Source organism: Bombina bombina, chromosome 1 (assembly GCF_027579735.1).
Source record: "Bombina bombina isolate aBomBom1 chromosome 1, aBomBom1.pri, whole genome shotgun sequence".
In the NCBI taxonomy this organism is placed as follows: Eukaryota; Metazoa; Chordata; class Amphibia; order Anura; family Bombinatoridae; genus Bombina; species Bombina bombina.
In genome coordinates, this window is record NC_069499.1 from 1,096,840,811 (window position 1) to 1,096,858,310 (window position 17,500).

General features: G+C 40.0%; 1 protein-coding gene across 1 annotated transcript in view; it reads right to left on the minus strand.

Annotated features, from left to right (window-relative positions):
* The window catches only part of ERGIC3 (ERGIC and golgi 3), a 112,012-nt gene that overhangs the window by 52,633 nt on the left and 41,879 nt on the right, over positions 1-17,500 (minus strand). The gene's annotated exons all lie outside the window — the stretch shown is intronic.

Consider the following 17,500-nt stretch of genomic DNA (forward strand, 5'->3'; position numbering starts at 1 on the left):
GGAACCAATACCAAAGCTTTAGGACACGGATGAAGGGAGGGAGCAAATCAGGTCACCTAGATGGAAGGCACCACGGCTTGCAAAACCTTTCTCCCAAAAATAGCCTCAGAAGAAGCAAAAGTATCAAACTTGTAAAATTTAGTAAAAGTGTGCAGTGAAGACCAAGTCGCTGCCTTACATATCTGATCAACAGAAGCCTCGTTCTTGAAGGCCCATGTGGAAGCCACAGCCCTAGTGGAATGAGCTATGATTCTTTCAGGAGGCTGCCGTGCGGCAGTCTCATAAGCCAATCTGATGATGCTTTTAATCCAAAAAGAGAGAGAGGTAGAAGTTGCTTTTTGACCTCTCCTTTTACCAGAATAAACAACAAACAAGGAAGATGTTTGTCTAAAATCCTTTGTAGCATCTAAATAGAATTTTAGAGCACGAACAACATCCAAATTGTGCAACAAACGTTCCTTCTTTGAAACTGGATTCGGACACAAAGAAGGCACGACTATCTCCTGGTTAATGTTTTTGTTAGAAACAACTTTCGGAAGAAAACCAGGTTTAGTACGTAAAACCACCTTATCTGTATGGAACACCAGATAAGGAGGAGAACACTGCAGGGCAGATAATTCTGAAACTCTTCTAGCAGAAGAAATTGCAACCAAAAACAAAACTTTCCAAGATAATAACTTAATATCAACGGAATGTAAGGGTTCAAACGGAACCCCCTGAAGAACTGAAAGAACTAAATTGAGACTCCAAGGAGGAGTCAAAGGTTTGTAAACAGGCTTGATTCTAACCAGAGCCTGAACAAAGGCTTGAACATCTGGCACAGCTGCCAGCTTTTTGTGAAGTAACACAGACAAGGCAGAAATCTGTCCCTTCAAGGAACTTGCAGATAATCCTTTCTCCAAACCTTCTTGAAGAAAGGATAGAATCTTAGGAATTTTTACCTTGTCCCAAGGGAATCCTTTAGATTCACACCAACAGATATATTTTTTCCATATTTTGTGGTAAATTTTTCTAGTTACAGGCTTTCTGGCCTGAACAAGAGTATCAATGACAGAATCTGAGAACCCTCGCTTTGATAAGATCAAGCGTTCAATCTCCAAGCAGTCAGTTGGAGTGAGACCAGATTCGGATGTTCGAACGGACCTTGAACAAGAAGGTCTCGTCTCAAAGGTAGCTTCCATGGTGGAGCCGATGACATATTCACCAGGTCTGCATACCAAGTCCTGCGTGGCCACGCAGGAGCTATCAAGATCACCGATGCCCACTCCTGATTGATCCTGGCTACCAGCCTGGGGATGAGAGGAAACGGCGGGAATACATAAGCTAGTTTGAAGGTCCAAGGTGCTACTAGTGCATCTACTAGAGTCGCCTTGGGATCCCTGGATCTGGACCCGTAGCAAGGAACCTTTAAGTTCTGACGAGAGGCCATCAGATCCATGTCTGGAATGCCCCACAATTGAGTAATTTGGGCAAAGATTTCCGGATGGAGTTCCCACTCCCCCGGATGAAATGTCTGACGACTCAGAAAATCCGCTTCCCAATTTTCCACTCCTGGGATGTGGATTGCAGACAAGTGGCAGGAGTGAGTCTCCGCCCATTGAATGATTTTGGTCACTTCTTCCATCGCCAGGGAACTCCTTGTTCCCCCCTGATGGTTGATGTACGCAACAGTCGTCATGTTGTCTGATTGAAATCGTATGAACTTGGCCCTTGCTAGCTGAGGCCAAGCCTTGAGAGCATTAAATATCGCTCTCAGTTCCAGAATATTTATCGGGAGAAGAGATTCTTCCCGAGACCAAAGACCCTGAGCTTTCAGGGGTCCCCAGACCGCGCCCCAGCCCACCAGACTGGCGTCGGTCGTGACAATGACCCACTCTGGTCTGCGGAAGCTCATCCCCTGTGACAGGTTGTCCAGGGACAGCCACCAACGGAGTGAATCTCTGGTCCTCTGATCTACTTGTATTGTCGGAGACAAGTCTGTATAGTCCCCATTCCACTGACTGAGCGTGCACAGTTGTAATGGTCTTAGATGAATTCGCGCAAAAGGAACTATGTCCATTGCCGCTACCATCAAACCTATTACTTCCATGCACTGCGCTATGGAAGGAAGAGGAACAGAATGAAGTATTTGACAAGAGTTTAGAAGTTTTGATTTTCTGGCCTCTGTCAGAAAAATTCTCATTTCTAAGGAGTCTATTATTGTTCCCAAGAAGGGAACCCTTGTTGACGGAGATAGAGAACTTTTTTCTACGTTCACTTTCCACCCGTGAGATCTGAGAAAGGCCAGGACAATGTCCGTGTGAGCCTTTGCTTGAGGAAGGGACGACGCTTGAATCAGAATGTCGTCCAAGTAAGGTACTACTGCAATGCCCCTTGGTCTTAGCACCGCTAGAAGGGACCCTAGTACCTTTGTGAAAATCCTTGGAGCAGTGGCTAATCCGAACGGAAGTGCCACAAACTGGTAATGCTTGTCCAGGAATGCGAACCTTAGGAACCGATGATGTTCCTTGTGGATAGGAATATGTAGATACGCATCCTTTAAATCCACCGTGGTCATGAATTGACCTTCCTGGATGGAAGGAAGAATTGTTCGAATGGTTTCCATTTTGAACGATGGAACCTTGAGAAACTTGTTTAGGATCTTGAGATCTAAGATTGGTCTGAATGTTCCCTCTTTTTTGGGAACTACGAACAGATTGGAGTAGAACCCCATCCCTTGTTCTCCAAAAGGAACAGGATGAATCACTCCCGTTTTTAACAGGTCTTCTACACAATGTAAGAATGCCTGTCTTTTTATGTGGTCTGAAGACAATTGAGACCTGTGGAACCTCCCCCTTGGGGGAAGCCCCTTGAATTCCAGAAGATAACCTTGGGAGACTATTTCTAGCGCCCAAGGATCCAGAACATCTCTTGCCCAAGCCTGAGCGAAGAGAGAGAGTCTGCCCCCCACCAGATCCGGTCCCGGATCGGGGGCCAACATCTCATGCTGTCTTGGTAGCAGTTGCAGGTTTCTTGGCCTGCTTTCCTTTGTTCCAGCCTTGCATTGGTCTCCAGGCTGGCTTGGCTTGAGAAGTATTACCCTCTTGCTTAGAGGACGTAGCACTTGGGGCTGGTCCGTTTCTGCGAAAGGGACGAAAATTAGGTTTATTTTTGGCCTTGAAAGACCTATCCTGAGGAAGGGCATGGCCCTTGCCCCCAGTGATATCAGAGATAATCTCTTTCAAGTCAGGGCCAAACAGCGTTTTCCCCTTGAAAGGAATGTTAAGCAATTTGTTCTTGGAAGACGCATCCGCTGACCAAGATTTTAACCAAAGCGCTCTGCGCGCCACAATAGCAAAACCAGAATTTTTCGCCGCTAACCTAGCCAATTGCAAAGTGGCGTCTAGGGTGAAAGAATTAGCCAATTTGAGAGCATGAATTCTGTCCATAATCTCCTCATAAGAAGAAGAATTATTATTGAGCGCCTTTTCTAGCTCATCGAACCAGAAAGACGCTGCTGTAGTGACAGGAACAATGCATGAAATTGGTTGTAGAAGGTAACCTTGCTGAACAAACATCTTTTTAAGCAAACCTAATTTTTTATCCATAGGATCTTTGAAAGCACAACTATCTTCTATGGGTATAGTGGTGCGTTTGTTTAGAGTAGAAACCGCCCCCTCGACCTTGGGGACTGTCTGCCATAAGTCCTTTCTGGGGTCGACCATAGGAAACAATTTTTTAAATATGGGGGGAGGGACGAAAGGTATACCGGGCCTTTCCCATTCTTTATTTACAATGTCCGCCACCCGCTTGGGTATAGGAAAAGCTTTGGGGGGCCCCGGGACCTCTAGGAACTTGTCCATTTTACATAGTTTCTCTGGAATGACCAAATTCTCACAATCATCCAGAGTGGATAACACCTCCTTAAGCAGAGCGCGGAGATGTTCCAATTTAAATGTAAATGTAATCACATCAGGTTCAGCTTGTTGAGAAATTTTCCCTGAATCTGAAATTTCTCCCTCAGACAAAACCTCCCTGGCCCCCTCAGACTGGTGTAGGGGCCCTTCAGAACCAATATCATCAGCGTCCTCATGCTCTTCAGTATTTTCTAAAACAGAGCAGTCGCGCTTTCGCTGATAAGTGGGCATTTTGGCTAAAATGTTTTTGATAGAATTATCCATTACAGCCGTTAATTGTTGCATAGTAAGGAGAATTGGCGCGCTAGATGTACTAGGGGCCTCCTGTGTGGGCAAGACTGGTGTAGACGAAGGAGGGGATGATGCAGTACCATGCTTACTCCCCTCACTTGAGGAATCATCTTGGGCATCATTTTCTCTAAATTTTGTGTCACATAAATCACATCTATTTAAATGAGAAGGAACCTTGGCTTCCCCACATTCAGAACACAGTCTATCTGGTAGTTCAGACATGTTAAACAGGCAAAAACTTGATAACAAAGTACAAAAAACGTTTTAAAATAAACCGTTACTGTCACTTTAAATTTTAAACTGAACACACTTTATTACTGCAATTGCGAAAAAGTATGAAGGAATTGTTCAAAATTCACCAAAATGTCACCACAGTGTCTTAAAGCCTTAAAAGTATTGCACACCAAATTTGGAAGCTTTAACCCTTAAAATAACGGAACCGGAGCCGTTTTTATATTTAACCCCTTTACAGTCCCTGGTATCTGCTTTGCTGAGACCCAACCAAGCCCAAAGGGGAATACGATACCAAATGACGCCTTCAGAAAGTCTTTTCTATGTATCAGAGCTCCTCACACATGCATCTGCATGTCATGCTTCTCAAAAACAAGTGCGCAATAGAGGCGCGAAAATGAGACTCTGCCTGTGATTAGGGAAAGCCCCTAGAGAATAAGGTGTCCAATACAGTGCCTGCCGGTTATTTTACATAATTCCCAAGATTAAAATAATTCCTCAAGGCTATGAAGTATAAAATATGTTTATATATAAATCGATTGAGCCCAGAAAATGTCTACAGTCTTAAAAAGCCCTTGTGAAGCCCTTTTTTTCTTTCTGTAATAAAAATGGCTTACCGGATCCCATAGGGAAAATGACAGCTTCCAGCATTACATCGTCTTGTTAGAATGTGTCATACCTCAAGCAGCAAAAGTCTGCTCACTGTTCCCCCAACTGAAGTTAATTCCTCTCAACAGTCCTGTGTGGAAACAGCCATCGATTTTAGTAACGGTTGCTAAAATCATTTTCCTCTTACAAACAGAAATCTTCATCTCTTTTCTGTTTCAGAGTAAATAGTACATACCAGCACTATTTTAAAATAACAAACTCTTGATTGAATAATAAAAACTACAGTTAAACACTAAAAAACTCTAAGCCATCTCCGTGGAGATGTTGCCTGTACAACGGCAAAGAGAATGACTGGGGAAGGCGGAGCCTAGGAGGGATCATGTGACCAGCTTTGCTGGGCTCTTTGCCATTTCCTGTTGGGGAAGAGAATATCCCACAAGTAAGGATGACGCCGTGGACCGGACACACCTATGTTGGAGAAAAAGAGAGTAGGAGAACGAAGAAAATTTGATAATAGGAGTAAATTAGAAAGTTGCTTAAAACTGCATGCTCTATCTGAATCATGAAAGAAAAAAGACTAAATTTATGCTTACCTGATACATTTCTTTCTTTCCAGGTATGGAGAGTCCACCACTTCATTGCAATTACTTGTGGGATATTCAACTCCTGGCCATCAGGAGGAGGCAAAGCTGTTAAGTGTAACATCCCTTACCCATAATCCCCAGACATTCAGCCGAAGGAAAATGGAAAAAGAAGAAACACAAGGGTATAGAGTAGGGCTGCACGATTATTTGCAGATGCTTCAGATCATCCTGAAAACGGAGGCGGAGAGGGAGGATGAGAGGGAGGATGAGAGGCGGACCTGAGAATGCCCCCGAAACGGCCATTTTGGAAGAGATTAAAGAGTGTGTGGGAGTCATCTGGGAGTGGTGAGGCGGTGGTCAAGGGGTGGTGTGGCGGTGGTACAGCTCAAAGTTGTGAGCAATAAAGTGAGTATTGCACAAATACTTTAAAGTGTCTTACTGACTTTTTTTTTACTTCTTTTGTGGTTTGTATTTTTATGCTCCAAGAGTGTATTGGACATTGAGAAACATGTACAGTAAGATTTTGTAGTGTTGAATAAACTTTTTATTGTAAGGTATTATAGTAATTTTTAATAAAATCGCGTTTTTAAAAAAAATAATAAAAAAAAAAATTGCGATTTTCCCCCCCACCCATATCGCCCAGCCCTAGTATAGAGGTGCCTGATGTTTACTCAAAAAAAACTGCAGAATTAAAATTAAAAAAAAGAGGGCGGGGTCGTGGACTCTCCATGCCTGGAAAGAAAGAAATTTATCACATAAGCAAAAATTTTGTTTTCTTTCCTATGGCATGGAGAGTCCATGACTTCATTCCAATTACTAATGGGAACCAATACCCAAAGCTAGAGGACACAGAATGAAAAAAGAGAGGGAGAACAAGGCAGGCGGACCTAAACAGAAGGCACCACCGCTTGAAGAACCTTTCTCCCAAGAGAGGCCTCAGCCGAGGCAAAAGTATCAAATTTGTAGAATTTGGAAAATGTATGCAAAGAGGACCATGTTGCCGCCTTGCAAACTGGAAAAGTGAAACAAACTGGAAATGTTTGTCCAGAAAGGCAAACCTTAGAAACTAGTGATGATCCCTGTGAATGGGAACATGTAGATACCCGTCCTTCAGGTCTATGGTCGTCATGAATTGAACTTTCTGAACCAATAAAAGAATAGAACGAATAGTTTCCATCTTGAAGGACGGAACCCTGAGGAATTTGTTGAGGCACTTTAGGTCTAGAATTGGGACCCAAAACAAGATTTGAATAAAATCCTTGTCCCTGATCCTCTACTGGAACTGGAATAATTACTCTCAGGGAGGATAGGTACTCTACGCAGTTTAAGAAGGCCTCCCTCTTTACTAGGTTTGTGAATAGTCTTGACAGGAGAAATCTGCCCCGTGGAGGGCAAGACTTGAATCCTATTCTGTAACCCTGGGATACTATGTACACAGCCCACGGGTCTCGGACATCGCATATCTAAGCCTGCTGAAAAAGAGAAAGCCTGCCCCCCACTTGATCCAAAATTGGATCGAGGGCAGACCCTTCATGCTGATTTAGAATCAGTAGACGGCTTCTTGTTTTGCTGCCCCTTATTCCAAGGCTGACTGGACCTCCAAGAGGTCTTGGATTGCTCTGGTTTGGAAGAAGAGGAGGAAGACTTTGGGGTCCTTTAAATTTTCGAAAGGAGCGAAAATTAGAATTTTGGCGACCTTAGGTCTTTACTTCTTGTCCTGAGGTAGGAAAGATCCCTTTCCACCCGTAATTTCAGAAATAATTTACGCTAGACCAGACCCAAATAAAGTTTTACCATTATACGGTAAAGACAAAAGCTTGGCTTTTGAAGTTACATAAGCCGACCAGGATTTTAACCACAGAGCTCTGCGAGCTAGAACAGTGAAGCTAGACATCTCAGCTCCCAGTCTAATTACCTGCATGTTAGCACCACAGATAAAGGTATTGGCCAGATTAAGAGCCTGGATTCTATCTTGGATCTCCTCTATCATAGTCTCTTCTGATATCAGATCAAACATCGCACCAATAAGATGCTGCTCCCGCAACCATAGCAATATTTGCTGCAGGTTGCCACTGTAATCCTTGGTGGATGTACATCTTTTTTAAGTAAGCCTCTAGCTTCTTATCCATGGGATCCTTAAAGGAACAACTATCCTCTATAGGAATGGTAGTTATTTTAGCTAGAGTAGAGATAGCTCCTTTTACCTTAGGCACAGTGCGCCACGAGTCACGAATGAAGTCAGCAACAGGAAACATCTTTTTAAAAACAGGGGAAGGGAAAAAAATAAACCCCTGGCTTATCTCATTCCTGAGCTATAATTTCAGACATCTTGTCTGGAACAGGAAAAACAGCCACAGAAGAGGGAGAATCATAAACTCTATTACGTTTAGTAGACTTTTTAGGGTTGACAACAACCGAAGGTTCAGAGTCGCCCAAAGTAGCTAGAACCTCCTTCAGTAGCAACCAGAGATGTTCAAGCTTAAATCTGAAATACATTTCTTCAGATTCAGAAGATTCTTCCCCATTGTGTCAGAGTCTGAGATCTCACCTTCAGAAGTTACTAAAGTATTCTCTCAAAGACATTTGGGAAAGGTTGACCAGCGCAGATTTAGAGGTGTCAGAAACCTTACTAGCAGAAATATGTTTAGATTTCCTCTTACGCTTACCTGATGTAGGGAAAGCAGATAAAAGCTGCAGACACCGCAGAAGTTATCTGTGCAACAAAATGTCCTGGCAAATAAACACCCCCAGGAAACTAAGAGGAATCGCAGGACACTGTATGTCAAATCATTAAAGGGACACTAAACCCAAGTTTTTTCTTTCATGATTCAGATAGAGCATGCAATTTTGAGCAACTTTCTAATTTACTCCTTTTATCAATTTTTCTTCATTCACTTGCTATCTTTATTTAAAAACCAGGAATGTGATGCATAGGAGCCGGCCCATTTTTGGTTGAGAACCTAGGTTATGCTTGCTTATTGGTGGGTAAATGTAAGCCTTCAATAAGCAAGCGCTATCTATGTTGCTGAACCTAAAATGGGCTGGCTGCTAAGATTTACATTCAAGCTTTTAAAATAAAGATAGCAAGAGAACAAAGAAAAATTAATAATAGGAGTAAATTAGAAAGTTGCTTAAAATGTCATGCTCTACATGAATCATGAAATAAAAAAATTAGGTTTAGTGTCCCTTTAAAGGGACAGTTTACCCAAATTAAAAAATTTTTAATCAAAACTGCTAGCATAGTTAAATATACTAGTGCTGAGCATACAATAAACATTTTATATCTCTGTAAATATTTTTTTGAAGTCTCTGATTTTAGATCATATTACCTATACCCCTTTGAATATTTTTGGCCGTGCGGCCACTCTGGTCTCCCTGCCTTCAGTGCATAGAGCATGCTCCACCCCCTGGCTCTGTGTTAAACAGTGAGCATTTTTTTTTATTTTTAGTGCTGGTGCTTTTCTACCTAGATTATAATGTAGCTGGAATAAAATGTGTGAGCTTCAATCAGCTGGAAAGCATAATATTACTATTTTACCCACTGCTAGTCTCAGGAATCACGGCTGTAAAAAATGAAGGTATGTGCAAGGTATGTGCAAACTGAAACATTGTATAAGATCTTGAGGCTGCAAAACAAAGACTGCAGACAGCTTTAACTGATTTTGATATAGTTTGCATTAGGAGAGGATCGTATTACACTGCCTAAATGGCTATTTTCTAAACGTCAGTTGCAGGTTGTATATAATGCCACAGTTAACTTTTTAAAGGTCTCTGTATAAGGTGTATTGAAAAACAAACTGAAACATAAAGAAAATCACCCAGGTCCAATGCAATTATGCTTCCAGAAACAGTTAAATTAAAATATCACTCCCCAAACTTTGCATTTATTTTGTTAGCTGCTGATTAGAGGTCATTACCATATCATTTATTAACGCACTTTGATTGGCCATGGGGCGGGGTAATAGAGTATTGTAGCACTGCCCTTTTATCAGGGTGTTCCAGGGACATTGAGCTGAACTGCAAAGAAGACTAAAAAATGTAAAAAAATATATTTTACAAACTTCTTTATTTATGTATTATCATCTCCTTTAGTTGCTAATATAGTGTTATTGTTGCTAATGAACTCCTTTCCCATGAGTAAACTGGTCCTTTAAGGCTTGGGACGTTTGAGGAGAAAGCTGTGGCATATCCTGAACAGCATAATCCTGAGAGACAATTGTCTCAGAAAGGAGTAATTTATCCCTAAATTTTAGAGTCTTAGCTATGCATGATGAACAAAATTGCATAGGCAAAACAATTTGGGCCTCTAAACATAATACACATTTATCCAAAGAAACAGGATCTTGGTCTATGTCCATAGCTGAAATGGTCCCCAATAATAAGGAGAATAATAAAAGTAACCGTTATGTCACTTTAAGAGAGGAGAGTAATCCCTCCAAGCGTATAAATGCTAAAATTTATGTAAGATTATTTAAAACAAACAAAGTCCCTCACACCTCTATACCTCAGACTAGCTGAGGAGTCTTACCACACCAGGACCGGAGTTGTCACTAGTGATTGCAGGAAGAATGTCGCTTGCTAAAGATCCTCTGTCAGAGTTAGTTTATCGATCCGAATCTGTTTGAGCTCACAGCTTTCTAGGTCTGACAGCTATTAGTAGAGCCAGAATATGCGATTGCACTGCCTAATTCACTCTGCTCTACAACGAATAAAAAAAACAAACAACCTGAATTAAAAACTAAAGTCTCACACATAGTTCACTCCTATTTAACCCAATCCTTATTAGACTTTTTAGGGTAGCAGAAATAAAGAAAGTATAATGCTTAAGACCCTAATTAACCCTTCAGCCAGTCTCTCTGTTAAAAAAAGGGAAAAATTAACCCTTTAAAGTTTCAAACACATCAGTGCCTGCCAAACTGCCCAACTGATAACCCGTAAAGGTCATATACATGTCCCAGAAGATGATCCACTAGAGGAATGAACACCCAAAGTGCTGTCCTTCAGTACCTAGAAGTCAAAGGCACTTACCTGTGGATCGAGATGCAGGGCAGAAAGAGCTTCTTAGGTGTGATAGACACTTCACTCTCTATTAGGGACCTTAAGAAAAAGCAGAGTAAACAACCCTGGCTTTCTATAAAGGGGTAGCAACAATATTAGAAATAAAGCAAAGATCACCTTGCCGCTTTCTAACTGCTAATAGCCACCATTACTCTTACTAAAGAGATGGACATGGACACAACATAGCCCCAATCCTTGCTTGCAGGGAAAAGTACCCATAAAAGGATTAAATATCTTCAGACACCATCTTCGCACATCCTCCATTGACAGAGGCAAAGAGAATGACTGGGGATTATGGCTAAGGGAAGTTACACTTAACAGCTTTGCCTGGGTGCTCTTTGCCTCCTCCTGCTGGCCAGGAGTTGAATATCCCACTAGTAATTGGAATGAAGTCATGGACTCTCCATGCCATAGGAAAGAAATGTGGGTTTACTATCCCTTTTAGTCCTTAGCAAACCACTATTCTGAAATATTAGAAAACAGAAGCAAGACAGGTTCAGCAATTCAGCAAACACAGGTTCAGCAAATTACTTTTAAATTATTATTATTCCTATTAAAGGGGAATAATTATGTGACAGTAAAATGCTCTACTGTGCACCTCTGTGCGTCCCCAAAAAAAGGATAAAACACACAGCTAAATTCCTCTCTGCTGTGGAAATGCAGTTTTGCTCCTGTGATGGACACAGACAGGGATTGTTGCTCCTATTTGGCTTAATGGCCATATTCAGCTCAGGAGCAGAAGTGAACTCCCCCCCTCCTTGCAAGGGGTTAATAACACAATTATAGGCACAAAATAGTGCAATAATAAAATAATCAAACTGATAACAGCATTTTAATATTGTACTATTCCGTTTATTTATTCTAAAAAAGGAAATGTATGCTTACATACATTTCATCCTTACTTATGGGATATCGCCTCCTGGTCAGCAGGAGGAGGCAAAGAGCACCACAGCAGAACTGTATATATAGCTCCTCCCTTCCCTCCCACTCCAGTCATTCGACCGAAGTTAGGAAGGGAAAGGAAAAGCCAAGGTGCAGAGGTGACTGAAGTTTAACAAAAATAAAGACCTGTCTTAAAAAACGACTGGGTGGGCCGTGGACTCGTATTGTAAAAGAAACAAATCAGGTAAGCATAAATTTCCTTTTACAAGATAAGAAGAGTCCACAGATTTCATCCTTACTTATGGGATACAATACCAAAGCTATAGGACACGGATGAAAGTGAGGGACAAGACAGGAACATAAACGGAAGACACCACTGCTTGAAGAACCTTTCTCCCAAAAACAGCCTCTGACAAGGCAAAAGTATCAAATTTGGAAAAAGCATGAAGAGACGACCAAGTTGCAGCCTTGCAAATCTGTTCAACAGAAGCATCATTTTTAAATGCCCATGAGGAAGCCACAGCCCTAGCGGAATGAGCCGTAATTCGTTCAGGATGCTGCTGTCCAGCAGTCTTATATGCAAAACGGATACTCTTTAGCCAAAAAGAAAGAGGTAGCCGTAGCTTTCTGACCCCTACGTTTTCCAGAAAAAACAACAAATAATGAAGATGATTGACGAAAGTCCTTAGTCGCCTGTAAGTAGAACTTCAAGGCATGGACTACGTCCAGATTATGTAACAGACGCTCCTTCTTAGAAGGATTAGGACACAATGAAGGAACAACAATTTCCTGATTAATATTTTTGTTGGAAACAACCTTAGGAAGAAAACCAGGTTTGGTACACAACACTACCTTATCGGAATGAAAAATAAGATAAGGAGAATCACATTGTAATGCCGAAAGCTCAGAAACTCTGCGAGCAGAAGAAATAGCAACCAAAAATAAAACTTTCCAAGATAATAACTTAATATCTATGAAATGCATAGGTGCAAACGGAACCCCTTGAAGAACATTAAGAACTAAATTCAAACTCCAAGGAGAAGCAATAGGTCTAAACACTGGCCTGATTCTAGTCAGATCCTGACAAAAGGATTGAACATCTGGAACATCTGCCAGACGCTTGTGTAGCAAAATAGACAAAGCAGAAATCTGTCCCTTTAAGGAACTTGCTGACAACCCTTTCTCCAATCCTTCTTGGAGAAAAGATAAAATCCTAGGAATCCTAACCCTACTCCATGAGTATCCCTTGGATTCGCACCAACAAAGATATTTACGCCATAGGGGGGCACAGGACCCTATATGATAACTATGTAAATAGGCTAAGAGAGAACAAGAAATTACATGAAATAACTAGAATGAAATATACTATATGAAATAATGTAAACAAATAAGAAACAATTCTTATAAATATGGGACTATGAGAAACATAGGAATCAACACAAATAATAACAAATACAGTAATAAGAAATTCATGAAAGGTTCTTATCTGGAAATGTGGTCTTCTTCTGCAATGTTATATAGATGGTAAATGTCCCAATTGGGGTGGGAATAGTCCCAAAGATGAATATGATCAAATACCAGGATGATCAATGATCAGGAACACAGATGATGACTGGAGTCATCTGCTTTGTCAGGGAAATCAGGGATCTAAGAGCAAGTTTTCTCTGTGAAAAAATCACAAAAAGACAAAGGCGCCTCCTAGTGTAATACAGTTGGTGAAAGATATTTGTTAGGTTATCAAAAAGGTACTCACAAGTGGAGCAGCACCCAATTGTGCTAAATCAAACAGACTGGGATCTCACAGTGTTCCAGCTCGCTGACACTGCAAGGAAACTGGTTTCTCCAACGTCTTGCTGGAATGATAGAGCTCAGACTCTCACAAAGAGGTTTAAATAAAACCAAATTTTATTAATAAAATAAAAATCTCAGTGTCTCATGACACTAGATATTAAAAGAACAAGCAACGCGTTTCTCAGACTGCTGTCTGTTTCCTCAGACTTCTAATGATACAATGAGAGTACTGGCTTGAATAAAAACATATGACCAATCCCAGTTCATTAACACCTGACACACCCAACCAGGTGTACTAAGACCTAACAAGATTGAGCTTCCGCCCACTGCATTAGCTTGGCTTCTTCAGTCATCGCCAAGGAACTCCTTGTTCCTCCCTGATGATTGATGTAGGCTACAGTCGTGATGTTGTCCGACTGGAACCTGATTAATTTGGCCGAAGCCAACTGAGGCCATGCCTGAAGTGCACTGAATATTGCTCTCAATTCCAGAATATTCTGCTAAGACCATCATCATCAGGGCAGCAAACAGTATGGGAGTCGCAGAAAGAATGAAAATCTCCCCATTCCACATTGCTGAAAAGCTTATAGCTCTAGCCCTAAGTAAAATAGCACACACTGGTACCATTAAAAAATAATAAACTCTTGATTGAAGAATCTAAACCAACACCTCACTTTACCTCTTCCTATCACTAACAGAGGCAAAGAGAATGACTGGAGTGGAAGGGATGAGCTATATATACAGCTGTGTTGTGGTGCTCTTTGCCTCCTCCTGCTGACCAGGAGGCGATATCCCATAAGTAAGGATGAAATCCGTGGACTCGTATCATGTAAAAGAAACATACAACATTATCGATAACCACTTAAAGGGAAATGAAACCCAAAAATGTTCTTTCAAGATTCAGAAAGAACATACTATTTTAAACTATTATCTAATTTTCTTTGTTCTATTGGTATCTTTTGTTGGTAAAAATTTTGGGTTTCATGTCCCAACCCCTTGCGCCATATGGACATAGGTACTATGCCAACAGTACTTTGCTCAGCATACTGTGTTAACGTAGTACCTACGCCACAACTCTGTGGGGCATGCCGGTCCCTTACTATATGAAGGTAGATCGCTGATCCTTAAAGAGAGTGGCACTGTCTGTGTCACTCTCTTTAAGTATCATTGTTAATGCCTAGCGGGAGAGGTGGGAGGGAAGGAGAGAGGCAAGTTTGGAGGGGGGGGTGTAACTCACCTATATATGACACTGTTCCTTATGAGCTCACTCAAAATTCAGTGACTTTCACAAACACAGTCCGAAACTAATCTATAATAATTGCTAAACCAGAGTGGCGCTTAAAAAAATTAGGGAGATTTTATGTACACCAATAAATGTTATGATATATTGTAATTAACCTGTTTGTTTTGCTTGATTAACATTATTTAATTTAGATATTTCTTTCCTTTTAGGTTTTTACGCTTAGCTTTATATATACATATATATATATACATATATATATATATATATATATATACATATATATACATATATATACATATATATATATATATATATATATATATATATACACATATACATATACACACACACATACACACACAGTATATATATTTTTTATTATTATTTTATTTTTTTTAAGAGCCACTCGGGTTTAACAATTTTTATAGGTTACTGGCAAACTAGTAGATCGAATTTGGCAACCAAATAGTGGCATCAAATATACAAAAGTAGGACTAAATATACTTTAAAAAAACAAAACAAAACATAATTTATGCTTATCTGATAAAATGTCTCATGATAGTGAGAGTCCACGACACATTACTCCTGGGAATTACTCTTACTTGCCAGTAGGAGGAGGCAAAGATTCCCAAACCCCAAGAGCTATATAAAACCCCTCCCACCTCACTGGAAACTAATCCTTTATACAGCCAAGCAAGAGGTAGGAAAAGAAATAAGAGCAAAATAGGAGCAGGGAAAAAGATGTGTGCAAAGATAAACCAACACCAAAAATAAACAGGATGGGGGTCTTATGGAAATGAATTTATCAGGTAAGCATAAATTATGTTTTCTTTCAAACAGGTGGTGAGAGTCCACAATCCATTACCCCTGGGAATGAATACCCAAGCTGTGGAGTCCACAAGTAATGAGAAATAAGGGCTGGATAAAAAGAACATATTTTTTCACAGAGAAACAAAATCCACAACCCAAATAGAACCCAAATAATAAACCAGGTAATATGCAATTAAAAAGACCAACAGGCAAAATCTAAATTATCCTAAAACAGAAATCTGTTTGAGTGGAGGCTGAACTACCTCCAAGTAAGCTTTATTGATCAAAAAGACCAAGAAGCAAAATAAACGACAGAAGTTTTCTGTCCCTTCCTGGAAACCAAAAAAAGTGAACAAACTAGAAAGTTAGTCTGAAATCCAATAATACTTCAAGGTTCTTACAACATCCAAGTTATGAAGAAGCCTCTGAAGAAATCTAGGAATAAGTCAAAGAAGGGACAACAATTTCTGGACTTGCATATCCGAAGTCACAACCTAAAAAAAAAAAAGTCAAATATAGTCCCCAAAATTGCCTTATCCTGAAGAAATATAGGATGAGTAGAATCCCATGAAAGTGCAGAAAACTCAGAGTCTCTTCCAGCAGAAGAGATAGCCAAAAGAAAACAAAACCTAAGAAAGAGAATTTGCCTAAAGAACAGGTTAAATTCTAACCAAAGGGGATATATATTTAGTTTGCAGTGCGACTGGAGTAGCTCTGGATCAGATAAACTCAGTCTAAAGTAAATAATATATAGGATTTTATTCAGTGTAACTCTATATAGACATACATTCATTAAGACAATTAAAAGTTAGTACTAACCTATTTTGAACCGGATCCGGTGTTAAAAAGATTAAAAAACAGTGATAAATATATCTTTTCTAATAGTAATACTTTCCTAGGAATACCTAGTTTGTATTTTCTAGCTTTTGTGTCTTAGAGACTAGAGCGCAAAACGAGACTATTAGTTGATATGGGGAATAATGCATATAATATGTATACTTATACAATACAAATGGAATAGAAAAGTATGCAAAAGCACATTAGCCCAGGGCTTATTTCTTAAAATTAAACTGTACCTTTAAAAATAGCAGAAATGATCAAGTCTGTGTACTATACCGGTATAGTTATTCTGTGTTTCGTGTCTGTTGAGGCAAACTTTTTGATCCTGGAAAACCCACCAGGGGGTCTCTTGAAATAGTATCCAAAGTTTAAGTGAAGCAACAGTTTGTTACTTTATTTGTAATCCTTTTTTTGTGAAGGTTATGATCTTGTGTATCCTTTGTTGGAGGACCCACCAGGGGGTCTTACACGGTCCTTCAGGTGTATTTTATTGTGCAAAATATAATTTTTTCTTGGCAATTTCTTAGCTAGATGTTGTCTGACTTTGTTCTTTTTCACCTTTGTTGAGCGGTTAGTCAGAGAAGTTTTCACAAGTGTCAAACGGTGGAGTGTTTTGAACTCTTGATATTTGTGGGTCCCTTTATATGTCAGTTAGCGGAATGAAGAAGAAGGGGGGTACCGGAGGATTCACACTTTAACAGATTTCTGACTTGTTTTCAGCTATCTCCTTGTTAACGGTCCTCTTTCTTTGTACCTTTCGTAATTTGTTCCGGTTGCAGTTCTATATCTTTATCTTTAGTGTAGAGCTGCTGGATGTATTCTTGTTCAGATGAACAAGCTAGAAAAAACGATCCTCAGTCTCTGGAGCAGTACGTTTGGACGCGTTTCGGCTGTCACCTGCAGCCTTTTTCATACTCCATTTTTTCTATTCCATTTGTATTGTATAAGTATACATATTATATGCATTATTCCCCATATCAACTAATAGTCTCGTTTTGCGCTCTAGTCTCTAAGACACAAAAGCTAGAAAATACAAACTAGGTATTCCTAGGAACGCAGTATTACTTTTAGAAAAGATATATTTATCACTGTTTTTTAATCTTTTTAACACCGGATCCGGTTCAAAATAGGTTAGTACTAACTTTTAATTGTCTTAATGAATGTATGTCTATATAGAGAGTTACACTGAATAAAATCCTATATATTATTTACTCAAATCAGATATCTGTCTTTTATATTACTGAATGAAATTATTACACTTCTAG